The following is a 12,469-nucleotide window of genomic DNA, read 5'->3' as shown; positions in this document are numbered from 1 at the left end:
GGTGGGAAATAGGAGGACCAGAAACCTGAGTTAGCTGGTAATCAGTTTATTCAAAAAAGGGTTGTGGGAGGCTCGGCAGGGGCTGGTGAAGGCCGGGAAGGACTGGGGGGTGGAAGGGGTGGTAAGAAGGGTGGAGGGAGACTTGAGGGAAAGAATCAGATGGGATGTAAAGAAATGGGGACAGCATGCTGCTAGAGAGCGGTGGAAGGGGGGTCTAGGCCTGCTCTGATTAACTGTAAGGGATCATGTACCAAAATGTTTGATGAAGTTAGAATTGTATGGTGAAGGCCAGGTTTAGTTTGGTTTTTGGTTTGTTTTGGCTGCCAGTGCCGTAAAATAAAAGGCAGGTATGCCCCGTGTTTTTGTGATGTGGAGATACGTCTTGTGTAAATAAAATAAAAATAAAAACATCTGTTCTCATCAGTTTAATATCTGATACGTCCCCAATCTGGGGACTACGTATTAAACGGATTTTTGGGACTGGGAGTCGGAGAAGGAGCTTGCTCGTTTTTTTTTGGGTGCAGGAGGAAGGGCGAAATATCTTGCTGCTGCTGCTGCTGCTGCTCTTCATGGGTAGGCAAGCAACTGAGTCCTTGTAGGTTTTTTTTTTTAAAAGAAATAGTTAGTTAGCTAGCTCGCTAGCTGGGTAAGTGAAGTTGGTTAAGTGAGTCGGCTAGCGAGCCAGTTTGCAGCAGTCCATGGCTCGCTTGCGCCCTCTGCCAGTCGGGCGGTTATCGTGTCTCCTCTCCCTCTTCCGCAGATAACGCGCGGGGGCGCCGACGGACAACTCCGGGCCTGCGGCTCCGGGCCGGGAGGGCCTACGGCGGCTGGTGACGACGAGAGGCCACGTGTGCTCAGGTTTCTCTTCATCACGCACAAATCTTTCGATGGCCAGAGGTCCCGGGGGAAGCGTTGAGGGGGCCCCGGACCAATGGCGAGCGGGGACTGGGTCCGGCCGGACCCCGCGATCGGATTCCCGGCCCCCTGGGCGGCGGCGGCCAGCTGTGGCCAATTTTCATGCCATCGCCTCTAGACCTTTTGGCTAAGATCAAGACAAGAGAAGAGAAGGCGATGTCAACCTATGAGGGAGGAGTGCCGGCCCACCGGGTGCGGCTGAGGAACACCGTTCGCTTCATTGCTGATGATGGATCGGATAGAAGAAAAGACTTTGGATTGGATTTTTTTAATAGAGGTTTTTTTGATGTAACCTTTTATTCGGAAGCAGCCTGTTTTAATTTATACAATCAATTTGCTAATTGCAAAGATGCAAAGCAGCTGCAAGGAATTCGGGTGGAGCTTTACTCTAAAGCGCTGCAGCCTCTGACTGTTCATTTATACAATCCGTTTGTTAGAGAGGACATTTTAAGTTTTTTGTTTAAGTACTATGCGGATGTAAGGGAGGGAGTCAAGCTCAAAGACCGGTACGGTTTTTGGAACGGCAAACGGCGATATATGGTGCGTATTAAGGAAGACCCACAGAGTGTGGGGGGGCACGCGCACCCCCCTGGAGCTTTTGCCATCGGGCCTGATCGAGGCTATCTGTGGTATCCTTGCCGGAAATGTGGGTCCTTTGAAAGAAGGTGGGGTATTTGAAAGAAGCCTGCACCACGGTACGGTGCAGGCACTTCATGTCAGGGGAACACCTAACAAAAGATTGCGCAGCCCCAAAATCCTGCACGCTGTGTGGTAGCTCACGGCACCTGTTTCGAGGGTGCCCTGATAGGAAGGCCTCATATGCTGCCATGTTTCAGCCTGGAGGCAGTGATCGGGCAGGTGTGCTGAGGAATGCGGGGGAGGGGACCCCCGCAGTAACGAGGCAGGCTTTTGGTCCTGTTGTGCCATTGGCTCCAGCTCCTGCTCCAGCTCCGGGTCCAGCTCAGGCTTTCGCTCAGGTTCCCGCTCCTACTCCGGGTCCGGCTCCTGCTCCGGTTCCAGCTCAGGCTCCCACCCCTACTCCGGATCCGGCTCCGGCTCTAGCTCTAGTTCCGGCTTCTGCTCCAGATCCGGCTCCTGTTCTGATTCCGGTTCTGGGTCTGACTCTGGCCCCGGATCCGCCTCCGGTTCAGTATCTGGTCTTAGTTCCAGCTCCGGTCCCTGTTCCAGATCCGGCTCCGGTCCCTGCTCCAGCGTCGGCTCCGGTTCCTGATCCGGTTCCAGCTCCAGCGCGGGCTCCGGCTCCGGATTCGGCTCCGGGGCAGGTTTTGATTCCACCTCCAGTTCCAAGCCCAGCATTACCTGGGTTGTCTCTAGCCTCGTCTTCTGTGGACGTGCAGTCACCAATGCTTTGGGAGGACAGTCCCGCCCCAGAAGGGGGGGATGTAGCAGAATGGGCAAAGGTGGCTGTGCGCAAGCGTGCCCATTCAGGAGACCCGGAGAGGCCAGAGAGCCAAAGGACGGTCCTGGCATCCCTCTGAAGAACCGTTTTGAGGTTCTAGGGGGAGCAGCGGAGGGGGAGAAGTCAGTTTTGGACCATGAAATGGACATCGGGCCTCCATCCAGTCTGCTGGAGGGCTGGGACGTGGAGGGACTGGTGGAGGCAATGGGGATGGGAGCGGGGGCAGAGGGTTCCTCGGAAAGGGACCAGAATGAGCACAGGGGTGGTGGGTTCTGGGTTCCATTTATTTTGGTGAGTGCATTTTTGGTTATTCGCTATAGAGGCGAGTATAATCACTTTAAATGTACGGGGTTTGAGGAACCCCATGAAGAGAGAGCTGCTTTATTTTCCTCACTGGCTGCAATGTGGGGGGAAATTTTCTTGCTGCAGGAGGTCCATTTGAAAGATGAGAAGGATGTGGCGGCCTTTTCAAAGGAGTGGGTGTGAGGGCCATCGGGGTGGTCAGTGGGCACTCAGATGGTGTAGGAATTTTATTTAAGGGGCACAATTTTGTCATAGAGGTGGTGTGGGTGCACGCGGGCAGGGTGATGTACATAGATGTTAATTATAATTATAAGTTTCCTGTTATAAATGTGTATGACCCCATGCAATGTGGACAACGCCTGAGCATTTTTAAAGGACTGACAGGGTGTCTATCCACAACAAGACAGATCCTTCTCAGCGGGGATTTTAATGTCTCTTTGGATGGGGTGGGGGACAGCTCGAGTAGGGGGAGATTACTCCGCAAGGGCCCTGGCAGAGCAAGTGCGGGACTTCGCCCTGGTCGATGCCTACCGACTGGTACATCCTGGGGGGTCCGGGGTCACTTGGCGGAACTCCAGAGGGGCGGCAAGTCGCCTTGATTACGTGTTTGTTGGGAAAGAGCGGGCAGGCATTTCGTGCGCACTTCTCCCATCGTGGGCATCGGATCACGATATGCTGCGGGTGTCTTTCCGGGTGGACGGGACCAAGTGGGGCCCAGGCTTTTGGAAGCTGAACGTGTCCCTGCTCAATTCAGAGGCCTTTAAATCCACCTTTAAAAGGTTTTATAAATCGGTGCAGAACTTGCGGCCATTCTACACCTCAATATTTGAGTGGTGGGAGGCAGCCAAGGTGCGTTTTGGGCAGTTCTGCCGCAGTTTCAGCGTCGGGCAGTGGTGGAGAGAACGCGCTGAAATAAGATGGTGGCTCGAGACGCTGGCGTACCTGCACGCACAGCTCAATAACGGTAAGGTGGTGAGGTGGGAGGCCTATGAGGGGGTGAAGGAGCGGGTCAGGAGCCTTCTAGAGGACAGAGCTAAAGCTCTGGCTTTCTAGACACGGCTGAGAGAGATGGAGGAGGGAGAGAAGCCCACCTCCTTTTTCTTTCAGGCCGCTAGGGCGCGGAAGAACACCTCTACCATTTCTGGTCTGAGGGGGGAAGGGGGGCTCGTAACAGGCATCCCAGAGATGCTGGAAATTGCGGAGGGGTTTTACTCTGATCTTTTCAGCAGGAGAGTGCGCAACCCGGAGGTGCAGGAATCGCTCCTTGACTGCGTGGCAGCCCGGTTAGGAGAGGAGGTGGTGCAGACTTTGGAGGCAGGTCTCAGTTTGGACGAGGTAACAATAGCACTGCGCTCATTGAGGGACGGACGGGCGGGCCCCGGGGCACGATGGGCTCCCGAAGGAGTTCTATGGTGCCTTCTGGGACCTCATAGGGCCTGACCTCTTGGAGGTGTTTCAGGCTCTTTTGGAGGGGGGGGGGGGCTGTCGGCCTCCATGAGGAAGGGGGAGCTGGCACTACTGTTTAAAGGGGGAGATAAGGCGAAACTTAAAAATTTGCGCCCTCTCACCTTGCTGACGATGGATTATAAGGTGTTGGCTAAAGCAACCACCCTTCGCCTGAAGCAGTTGATGAACGGCCTAGTTAGTCCTGATCAGACCTGTGGTGTGCCCGGGAGTTCCTACAGCTGGAACTTGGTTCTGCTGCGGGACGTCATAGATTGGGCGCGCCTGGTCAGCACTGACCAGGAAAAGGCCTTCGATCGCGTCCAGCACGCTTTCTTGTTCCGTGTATTGGAGCGCATGGGCTTCGGTCCCCGTTTTATGGCTTGGCTGCGTATGCTATATTGGGGGGTGTATAGCTGTGTGCGGATCAACGGGTTCCTGAGCGGGGCCGTGGAGCAGGCTGGGGGAGTGCGGCAGGGGTGCCCGCTCTCCCCGCTGCTCTACGCCCTGTTCATGGAGCCCTTCGCAGAGCTGGTGCATCGGGATGCAGGCATCGACGGGGTGAGGATCCCAGGGGCTGCTGGGGATATTTTTTAAATCCAGCAGTACGCGGACGACAATATTCGTGGCTTCCTCCCGGTCGCTGGCGAGGGTGTGTGTTCTGGTGGACAAGTTTGCAGCGGGGACAGGTTCAAAGGTGAACCTGGCAAAGTCCTCGGTTTGTTCTGCGGGCAGTGGAGAGAGGAGCTGGGGGATTTGTGGGGGATTTGATAGGTGCGAGGGAGGGCTGAAAGTGTTGGGTGTCCAATTCTTTCCCCAAGGGATCACAGAGTGGAACTGGGAAGCGCGTTTGGCCCTGGTGAGATCGCGGCTGGGGATGTGGGGAAGAGAAGGCACAAGTCTTCCAGTTTAAGGCACAAAAAGTGGCCTTTGAACAGGACGAGAAATGCAGTGCGTTTTTCTTTAAAACCGTGAAGGCCGCTGCAGTTAAAGCAGCAATGACTGGTTTGAGGGGAGAGGATGGCGTACTGCGGACTGACAAGGATGGCATGATGGAGATTGCCACTGACATTTACAGACAGTTGTTTAGGAGGCAGGAGGTGGATAGTGGGATGGGGGAGTTATTTTTGGGGCATTTGGATGCCAAAGTGCCTGAGGCAGTCAGGGCTGTGCTGGAGCTCCCTATCTCACTGGAGGAGCTTACGGCAGCCTTGAAAGGGATGAAGGGAAAAAAAGTCCCTGGGAAAGACGGGATTCCTAAAGAATTCTATGAGGAGTTTTGGGATGTCCTGGGGCCTGACCTGTTGAAGGTTTTTTTAGATATTTTTAACTGCGGGGAATTATGCCCTTCAATGAGGGAAGGGGTGTTATCCCTTTTATTTAAAAAGGGAGACCCAGAGGACTTAAACAACTGGCGACCTCTGACACTATTAGGGGCAGATTATAAATTACTGGCAAGGGTTATGGCACTCAGATTGGGGCTGGCTATGCCACATATAATCCATGAGGACCAGACCTGTGGGGTGGGGGGCAGGTCTGTTTTTTATAATTTGCAGTTGGTCAGGGACGTGGTGAGCTGGGTGGAGGATAGGGGAATCCCGTTGGTGTTGGTTAATTTGGACTAAGAAAAGGCTTTTGACAGAGTTAGTCACACATTTTTGTTTCGTGTATTAGAATATTTTGGGTTTGGTTCAAATTTCTTGCGTTGGATACACATTTTGTACAGCAAGGTGGGTAGTACGGTGAAGATTAATGGGAATTTAGGGGGTGTTATTTTGCAGAGGAAGGGGGTCAGACAGGGATGCCCGCTCTCCCCTCTCCTTTATGTATTGTATGTTGAGCCATTGGCTGCAGCCCTAAGGGCAAGTGACAGAGTGCAGGGATTGTGGTTGCCAGGAGGTGGTGGGGCCCCCTTGAAGGTATCTCAGTACGCCGATGACATGTCTTTGTTCCTAACATCAGACCGCAGTGTGGACGAGGCATTGAGGGTAGTGGGGGATTTTTCGCACTTAATTTGAGGAAATCTCAGATTAAGTTTTTTGGTGCATGGGCAGGGAGGAGAGATAATTTGGGAGGCATGTCTCTTTGCGATGGGCCCATAAGAATTTTAGGGGCAGAGTTTGTAGAGGGTGACAGCAGTGAGATAAACTGGACTAAGAAGATCGCAAAGGTAAGAACAAAGCTGGGGTTGTGGCAGCAGCGATCACTTACATTTACAGGGACGGTCTTGATATTAAAGGCTGACATTTTGCGCTCCTTAGTTTTCCTCAGTTACATCTTTCCTTTATCGGCACGCTTGCGTAAGGGCTTATCAAAGGCAATTTTTAAATTTTTTTGGGGGTCATACGAATATGTACAGAGGATACTGATGTATCAGGCTGTGGAGGAGGGTGGGCGGGATGTTCCCCGTCTTCCCTTGAAATTTGACGTGTTGTTTTTTTGTAATATGTGTAGTTCTTTGGTAAGGCCGGTGGATCACAAGTATCAGTACTTTGTTCGTTTTTGGTTTCTGTCATCAGAGCGACATTTGTGAACCGGCTCCTGTTCCGGGTTCTGTGGTGGCTGCTGATGCTGGGGTTAGCCCTGCTTCAGTGCCAAGTCATAACATGACTGGTGCGAGGGGGTATGTCCGGATGTTTGGACCTGGGGCATCTAGTGATCCAGGATCCAGGCTTTCAGCCTCAAGTGAGGTTTCTTCTCCAGAGCTGTTTTCTTCAGTAACTGAGCAAGTCCCAAAGGGGAAAGTGACTGCATCAGAAAAGGGAGCGCCACTACTGACCACAGCGGATCTGCAGACGCCAGTTTCATGGGGAGATTTTTTTTCAGAGGAGGGGGCTGGGGCAGAATGGGCTATGGTTGGGGTTTGGAAGCGGGCAGCATCAGGGAGTGACGTTTGTCAAAGGGGGGCGAAGGCGCAGCCACAAATTGTGGTGGGAAATCGCTATGCAGCTTTGGCCAGGGCATCAGAGCGGGATGAGCTTGGGGTGGGGGGAGAAATGGAAATGGAGGTTGGTTCTCCCTCAGGCTTGTTAGAAGGGTGGGATGTAGAGTGCTTAGTGGAGGCAATGGGGATGTCTCCAGAGGTGGGGATCACGCAGGGTGAAGGGAAGGATGGGGGAGTTTGATTTTTGGTATTGTAGTGAGTTTCACTTTTGACGTGTTAATTTTGTCTTTTAGATTAAATGGATTTGTCTTTTATTACAGTTAATATATGGGGGCTGAGGGACCCCATGAAAAGGGCAGCAGCGTTTGCATCTTTAGCAAGTATGCAGGGGGAGGTCTTCCTTCTGCAGGAGGTCCATCTGAAGGATGAGGAAGATGTTGTGGCTTTTTCTAGGGAGTGGGTGTGGGGGCCTTCTGGCTGGTCGGTGGGCAATGTAAATGCTGATGGGGTGGGAATATTGTTCAAAGGTCATTCTTTTGTTATTGAGGAAGTGGTAGAGGTGGTAGCAGGCAGAGTGATTTTTATAGATTATAGTTTTATAGTTATAGATTGGTTCTGCTAAATTCAGAATCATCAATGTCTATGCTCATGCATACAGCGGGAGACAGCTAGAATTATTTCGCGAACTGTCAGGTTGCCTGTCCACTGCCCGGACTGTCATCTTGGGGGGAGATTTTAATGTCTCGCTGGACGGTGTAAGTGCCTCAGGGGCAAGGGAAACAGACTATTCAGGGAAAGCACTGGCGAATTTAGTGGGAGATTTTTCCCTCATAGATGTGTATTGTGCGGTTCACCCAAATAGTGTAAGGCATACGTGGAGAAATTCACGAGGGGTGGCCAGTTGCTTGGACTACTTTTTTGTTGGGAAGGAGCAGAAGGGGTTAAAGTGCGGGCTTCTTCCCCTATGGATGTCTGACCACAATGCAGTTCAGATGTCCTTTAGGGTAAAAGATCACAGTTAGGGGCCAGGGTTTTGGCAATTGAATGTTTGTTAAAATCTGGTAATATTAATACAACGTTTTCTGCCCTTTATCAACTGGTTCGGGCCTTGCGGTCTCTTTACCCCTCTGTGGCGGAGTGGTGGGAGGCAGCAATGGTCTGCTTCCGAGAGTTCTTTTGGAGGCTCAGCATTTCTGTGCAGAGGAAGGAACGGAAGGAGGTAAGGCAAGTGGACTAAATGTCTTACATATTTGCATGCGCAGCTAAATGCAGGGGTGACAGTGGAGTGGGCCATGTATGAGGGGGTAAAGAGTAGGATAAAAAGGGGAGGGGAGAGCTCGGTCCCTGGCCTTTCAGGCAAGGGTCAGGGAGTTTGAGGAGGGAGAAAAGCCTACAGCCTTTTATTTCAGGCTGTTAAGGTGAGGCATAATGCCTCCTTCATGCATGGTCTGGTGGGCACTGGAGGCCTTGTCACAGAGACACAGGCAATGCTGGACATAACTAGAGACTTCTTTTCAGACCTTTTTTTGTTAGCGTGAGTGAGATCCGGAGGTTGAGGCAGCCCTTCTGGACTGCATAGGGAATAGACTGGGGAAGGAGGGGTTTCAGTCTTTGGAAGCACCCTTGATGATGGGGGAAGTAACAGAGGCTGTGAGATCAATGAGGGATGGATAGACAGCAGGCTATGATGGGCTTCCTAAAGAATTCTATGTCACCTTTTGGGAGTTACTGGGGCCTGACTTATTAGAAGTCTATAAGACCATCTTGGAGAGAGGTTTATTAGCTGACTCCATGAGGAAAGGGATATTGGAACTTCTATTTAAATCAGGGAATCGTGTGGAGCTAAAGAATTGGCGGCCACTAACCTTGCTCACAACAGATAAGATCTTGGCAAAGGTCGCAACCCTCCGCCTAAAGCAAGTAATGAGCAGGTTAGTGAGCCAAGATCAGACGTGCGGGGTCCCGGGACGTTCATGTACGTGGAACCTGTTGCTAATGAGGGATGTTCTGGATTGGGTGGAGGAAAGGAATTTACCTCTAGCGGTGGTTATTATCAACCAGGAAGAAGCTTTTGACCGAGTTCAGCACAGGTTTCCGTTTAGGGTACTGAAGCGTCTTGGGATTGGACCTTTCTTTCTTAGTTGGCTGCACACGCTGTACAGACAGGTCGATAGCAGTGTGCGGATTAATGGCTTCTTGGGTGAAGCAGTGGAGCAGGTCGTGGGGTGAGGAAGGGGTGCCCTCTTTTACAGATAACGCACGGGGGCGCCGACGGACAACTCTGGGCCTGCGGCTCCGGGCGGGGAGGGCCTACGGCAGCTGGTGACTGTGAGAGGCCATGTGTGCACGAGTTTCTCTTCATCACGCACAAATCTTTCGCCTTTTACTAAAGATTTCCGTGGAGAGGAACACTCCTGAGTTTGTGCTATTTTTGGATGCCCCGTCCACCAGACGGGGCGACTTTTCTGTTCTTAAGAGAGCTTGTTAATGACTTATCAGTTGCATGTGTTATAGAAAATAGACTGCCTCCTAGCTTACTTAGCTAGGCAATTACATAGCTGTTCTGTGAGTGTTTGTGTAATTAAACAGCGATAGAGCCTTTAGCATGTAGGTAGCTACTGTGGCAGGGGACAGGGGGCTTCGTGGGTGGAGCTGAGGTGATGACCAGAAGTCCCGGGGGAAGCATTAAGGGGGCCTGGACCAATGGCGAGCGGGGACTGGGTCCAGCTGGACCCCGCGATCGGATTCCCGGCCCCCTGGGCGGCAGCAGCCAGCTGTGGTCAATTTTCAGGCCATCGCTTATCGGCCTTTTGGCTAAGATCAAGTGTGCCAGTTGCAATGACAGCTGTTTTCAGACGAGCTTAAAACATGGCGGCAGGGAATTGGAGAGCGATCAAGAACACGGCGAGGGTGAAGTGGAATGGAGTGACAGGCGGTCTGCCGCAGAGAGAAGATTTTGTCAGGGATTTCGTCATCCGGCGTTTCAACCTGACGGATACAGAGATCCTGGGTATTCAGAGGAATGGAAAGGAAGAATTTGTGGACATTGCTTTCAGAGAGCCTGGGCCGTTTGAAATGTTTCTAAAGAAATGCAAGGAGGAAGCAGAGGATCTCAGGATTGGGTGATTATTAAAATGTTTGAAATGAATTTGCCTGATGAATCCATTACCAGTTTCCTGGAGAAGTACTCCCGGGTAGTGGTGGGGCCAAAGTACCGAAGGGACTGCTTTGGCTTCTGGAATGGCCAGAGGGTGTATGAGGTCCTGTTGAAGGAGAATGACCATGGTTTCGAGGGCTTCCTGCACCCGCCGGCGCTCTGTAGAAGGAGTAAAAGAGCATGTGATGTACTCCAGGCAGCCCCCGTTCTGCAGGCGCTGCATGGAGGTGGGTCATCCAAGCGACCAGTGCGAGTCGGTGGTTTGCCACGACTGCCGAAAGAAGGGTCACATGGCGGCGGAGTGCAGGGAGTCCCGGACCTGCAACATCTGTGGCTCTGAAGAGCACCTGATGCGGGCCTGCCCAGAGCGCCGGCGTTCCTACGCCGATGCCCTGAGAAGGGGTGAGAAGGAGGGTCAGCGACCGGCCCAGGCGGCGAAGGCGGAGGTGGGCAAGGAGGGCGAGGCAGCAGGAGTGGGGGAGTCCGAGGGCAAGGAGAAGGCCAGGGCTGAGCCTGCAACTGGCCCAGCAGATGCTGAAAAGCTTGCAGAGGAGAGTGGGAAGAAGGAGTTGGAGAAGGAGGTGGAGGAGGTGGTGGCAACATTAGCAGGGTTGGAGAGAGAAGGCGATCCTGCGGAGCAGGCCATCCAGCTTTGACTGGAAAACAGCTATGAATTACTTGGTGAAATCCAAAAGCTGAATATTAAACTGCCTGCTAATGCTAGTCCGAACACTAACACCAGCTGCCTTACTGGACCTAAGCAGCCCACTAGCGCCAGCTCCAGCGCCAGCGGTGTCTAATGTGAAGAAATGGCAATAAGACTTTAAAATAAGACTTTACTCATTGGGGACTCAATAACCAGAAACATAAAGAGCAAGATGATAGAAAATATTTTCATCCCAAATGCAACAGTTGAACGGGTAACAGACTTAACACCGCAAATCCTCTCCACCAAACCCTATGTACAGAAGGTTATTGTACATGCAGGGTTATACGATATCCTCCCTAAGGAATCACAGGGATCTGAGCTATTGAAAAAGGATTTTTCCAACCTGTTGAAGCTACTTTCTAAGCCTCCTATACAGACATTCATCTCAGGCCCAATTCCTACTCTGAACAGAGGAGTTGGATGCAGGCTACTCAGCCTTAATACCTGGCTAACAACAGCCTGTGCCACATCTGTGACAACTTCAACCTGTTTTGGCTCCGAAATTGAGTTTTTAAACAAGATGGCATTAATACAAGCTGGAGTTGGACGCGGCTCCTTAGCGCCAACTTAATCTATGGCGCAAACACAAACTCCAAGGATGCTGATAACAAACATATGCCCCCCCCCCCCCCCTCCCAGAGTTAACAACGGGCAATGCTTGAAATCTCTCTACAAGGCCATGGCTGAGCGGCACTCTCCCTCAAGGACCACCAACAGGGGCATGCATTCTCTCCCCTCTGCATCTCCCACCTCCCACTCATCTGATCCTGTCCTAGACCTGACCACAGGCCTGGAAAGACTATCTCTGTCTTTCCCACGAACCTCACCCCCCGAGCCTCCCCCCATCTCTCCTGTCCGCCAGGTCGCTGACTGCCTCAAGTCAAAACTTCTGGAGATTAATGTTTTGCTAGAGGCTTGGCCATCTCCCACCTGGGTGGCCCATCACACCAGAGCCACGAGGACTGCAATATGTTGTCCTCAGGGTCCCTATCTTGACACTGGCACCCCACCCTACATCTCCTCTACCAGGCATGGACCCCTATCCAGGACCGCCTGTCTCCCTCCCCCCTCCACCCCCCCCCCCCTCTCCCCATTCCCCCACTTGCTTCAATGTCAGTGCCTGTTCTTATCACCCACAGACTACGCAGAGCAGCACATCCCACACGCACTGCTAATCTATCCAACCTGAGCCCGATTTCTCCCTGTCAGCTTCTGTCTGTTTCAGGCCCTATTACTATGGCATTATTTAATGTAACGCCACTCACAAATAAGAGTTTTTTTGTTAATATTATCTCGGATAAGGATCTGCACTTTATGTTTCTGGTTGAGACCTGGCTTAACAATGACGGTGCGGCAACACTTATCGAAGCTTGCCCCCCGAACTATGACTTCTTTCAGTCAGTAAGGCAGGGCAAAAGAGGGGGTGGAATAGCTGCTATTTTCTCTAATCATTTTAGCTGCACTGAGATTGATTTGGGTACATTTTCATCTTTTGAATATCTTGCCATTGTGCTTAAAGCTGACCCAGTCGTTCTTATTTTAACATTATACAGGCCGCCTAAGCAATCCTCAATATTTATTCCTGAGTTTTTTGAGCTTATGTCCATTGTGCTCACTAGTTATGACAGAATAATTTTT

The 12,469-nt window shown here is 51.9% G+C and overlaps 2 non-coding genes across 2 annotated transcripts; both read left to right on the top strand.

Annotated features, from left to right (window-relative positions):
* Window positions 1–377: 377 nt before the first annotated feature.
* On the top strand, window positions 378–561 carry LOC118218556. Its single transcript, XR_004763441.1, has one exon. It is a non-coding gene; the product is annotated as a U2 spliceosomal RNA (small nuclear RNA).
* An 8,746-nt stretch (window positions 562–9,307) lies between these two features.
* LOC118218611 lies at window positions 9,308–9,424 on the top strand. The gene has a single exon (XR_004763491.1). It is a non-coding gene; the product is annotated as a U5 spliceosomal RNA (small nuclear RNA).
* The last annotated feature ends 3,045 nt before the right edge of the window (window positions 9,425–12,469 follow it).

This window comes from Anguilla anguilla, chromosome 18 (genome assembly GCF_013347855.1).
Source record: "Anguilla anguilla isolate fAngAng1 chromosome 18, fAngAng1.pri, whole genome shotgun sequence".
NCBI lineage: Eukaryota > Metazoa > Chordata > Actinopteri > Anguilliformes > Anguillidae > Anguilla > Anguilla anguilla.
The sequence above is the reverse complement of the archived record's forward strand: the minus strand, read 5'-3'. Positions and strand labels throughout refer to the sequence as shown.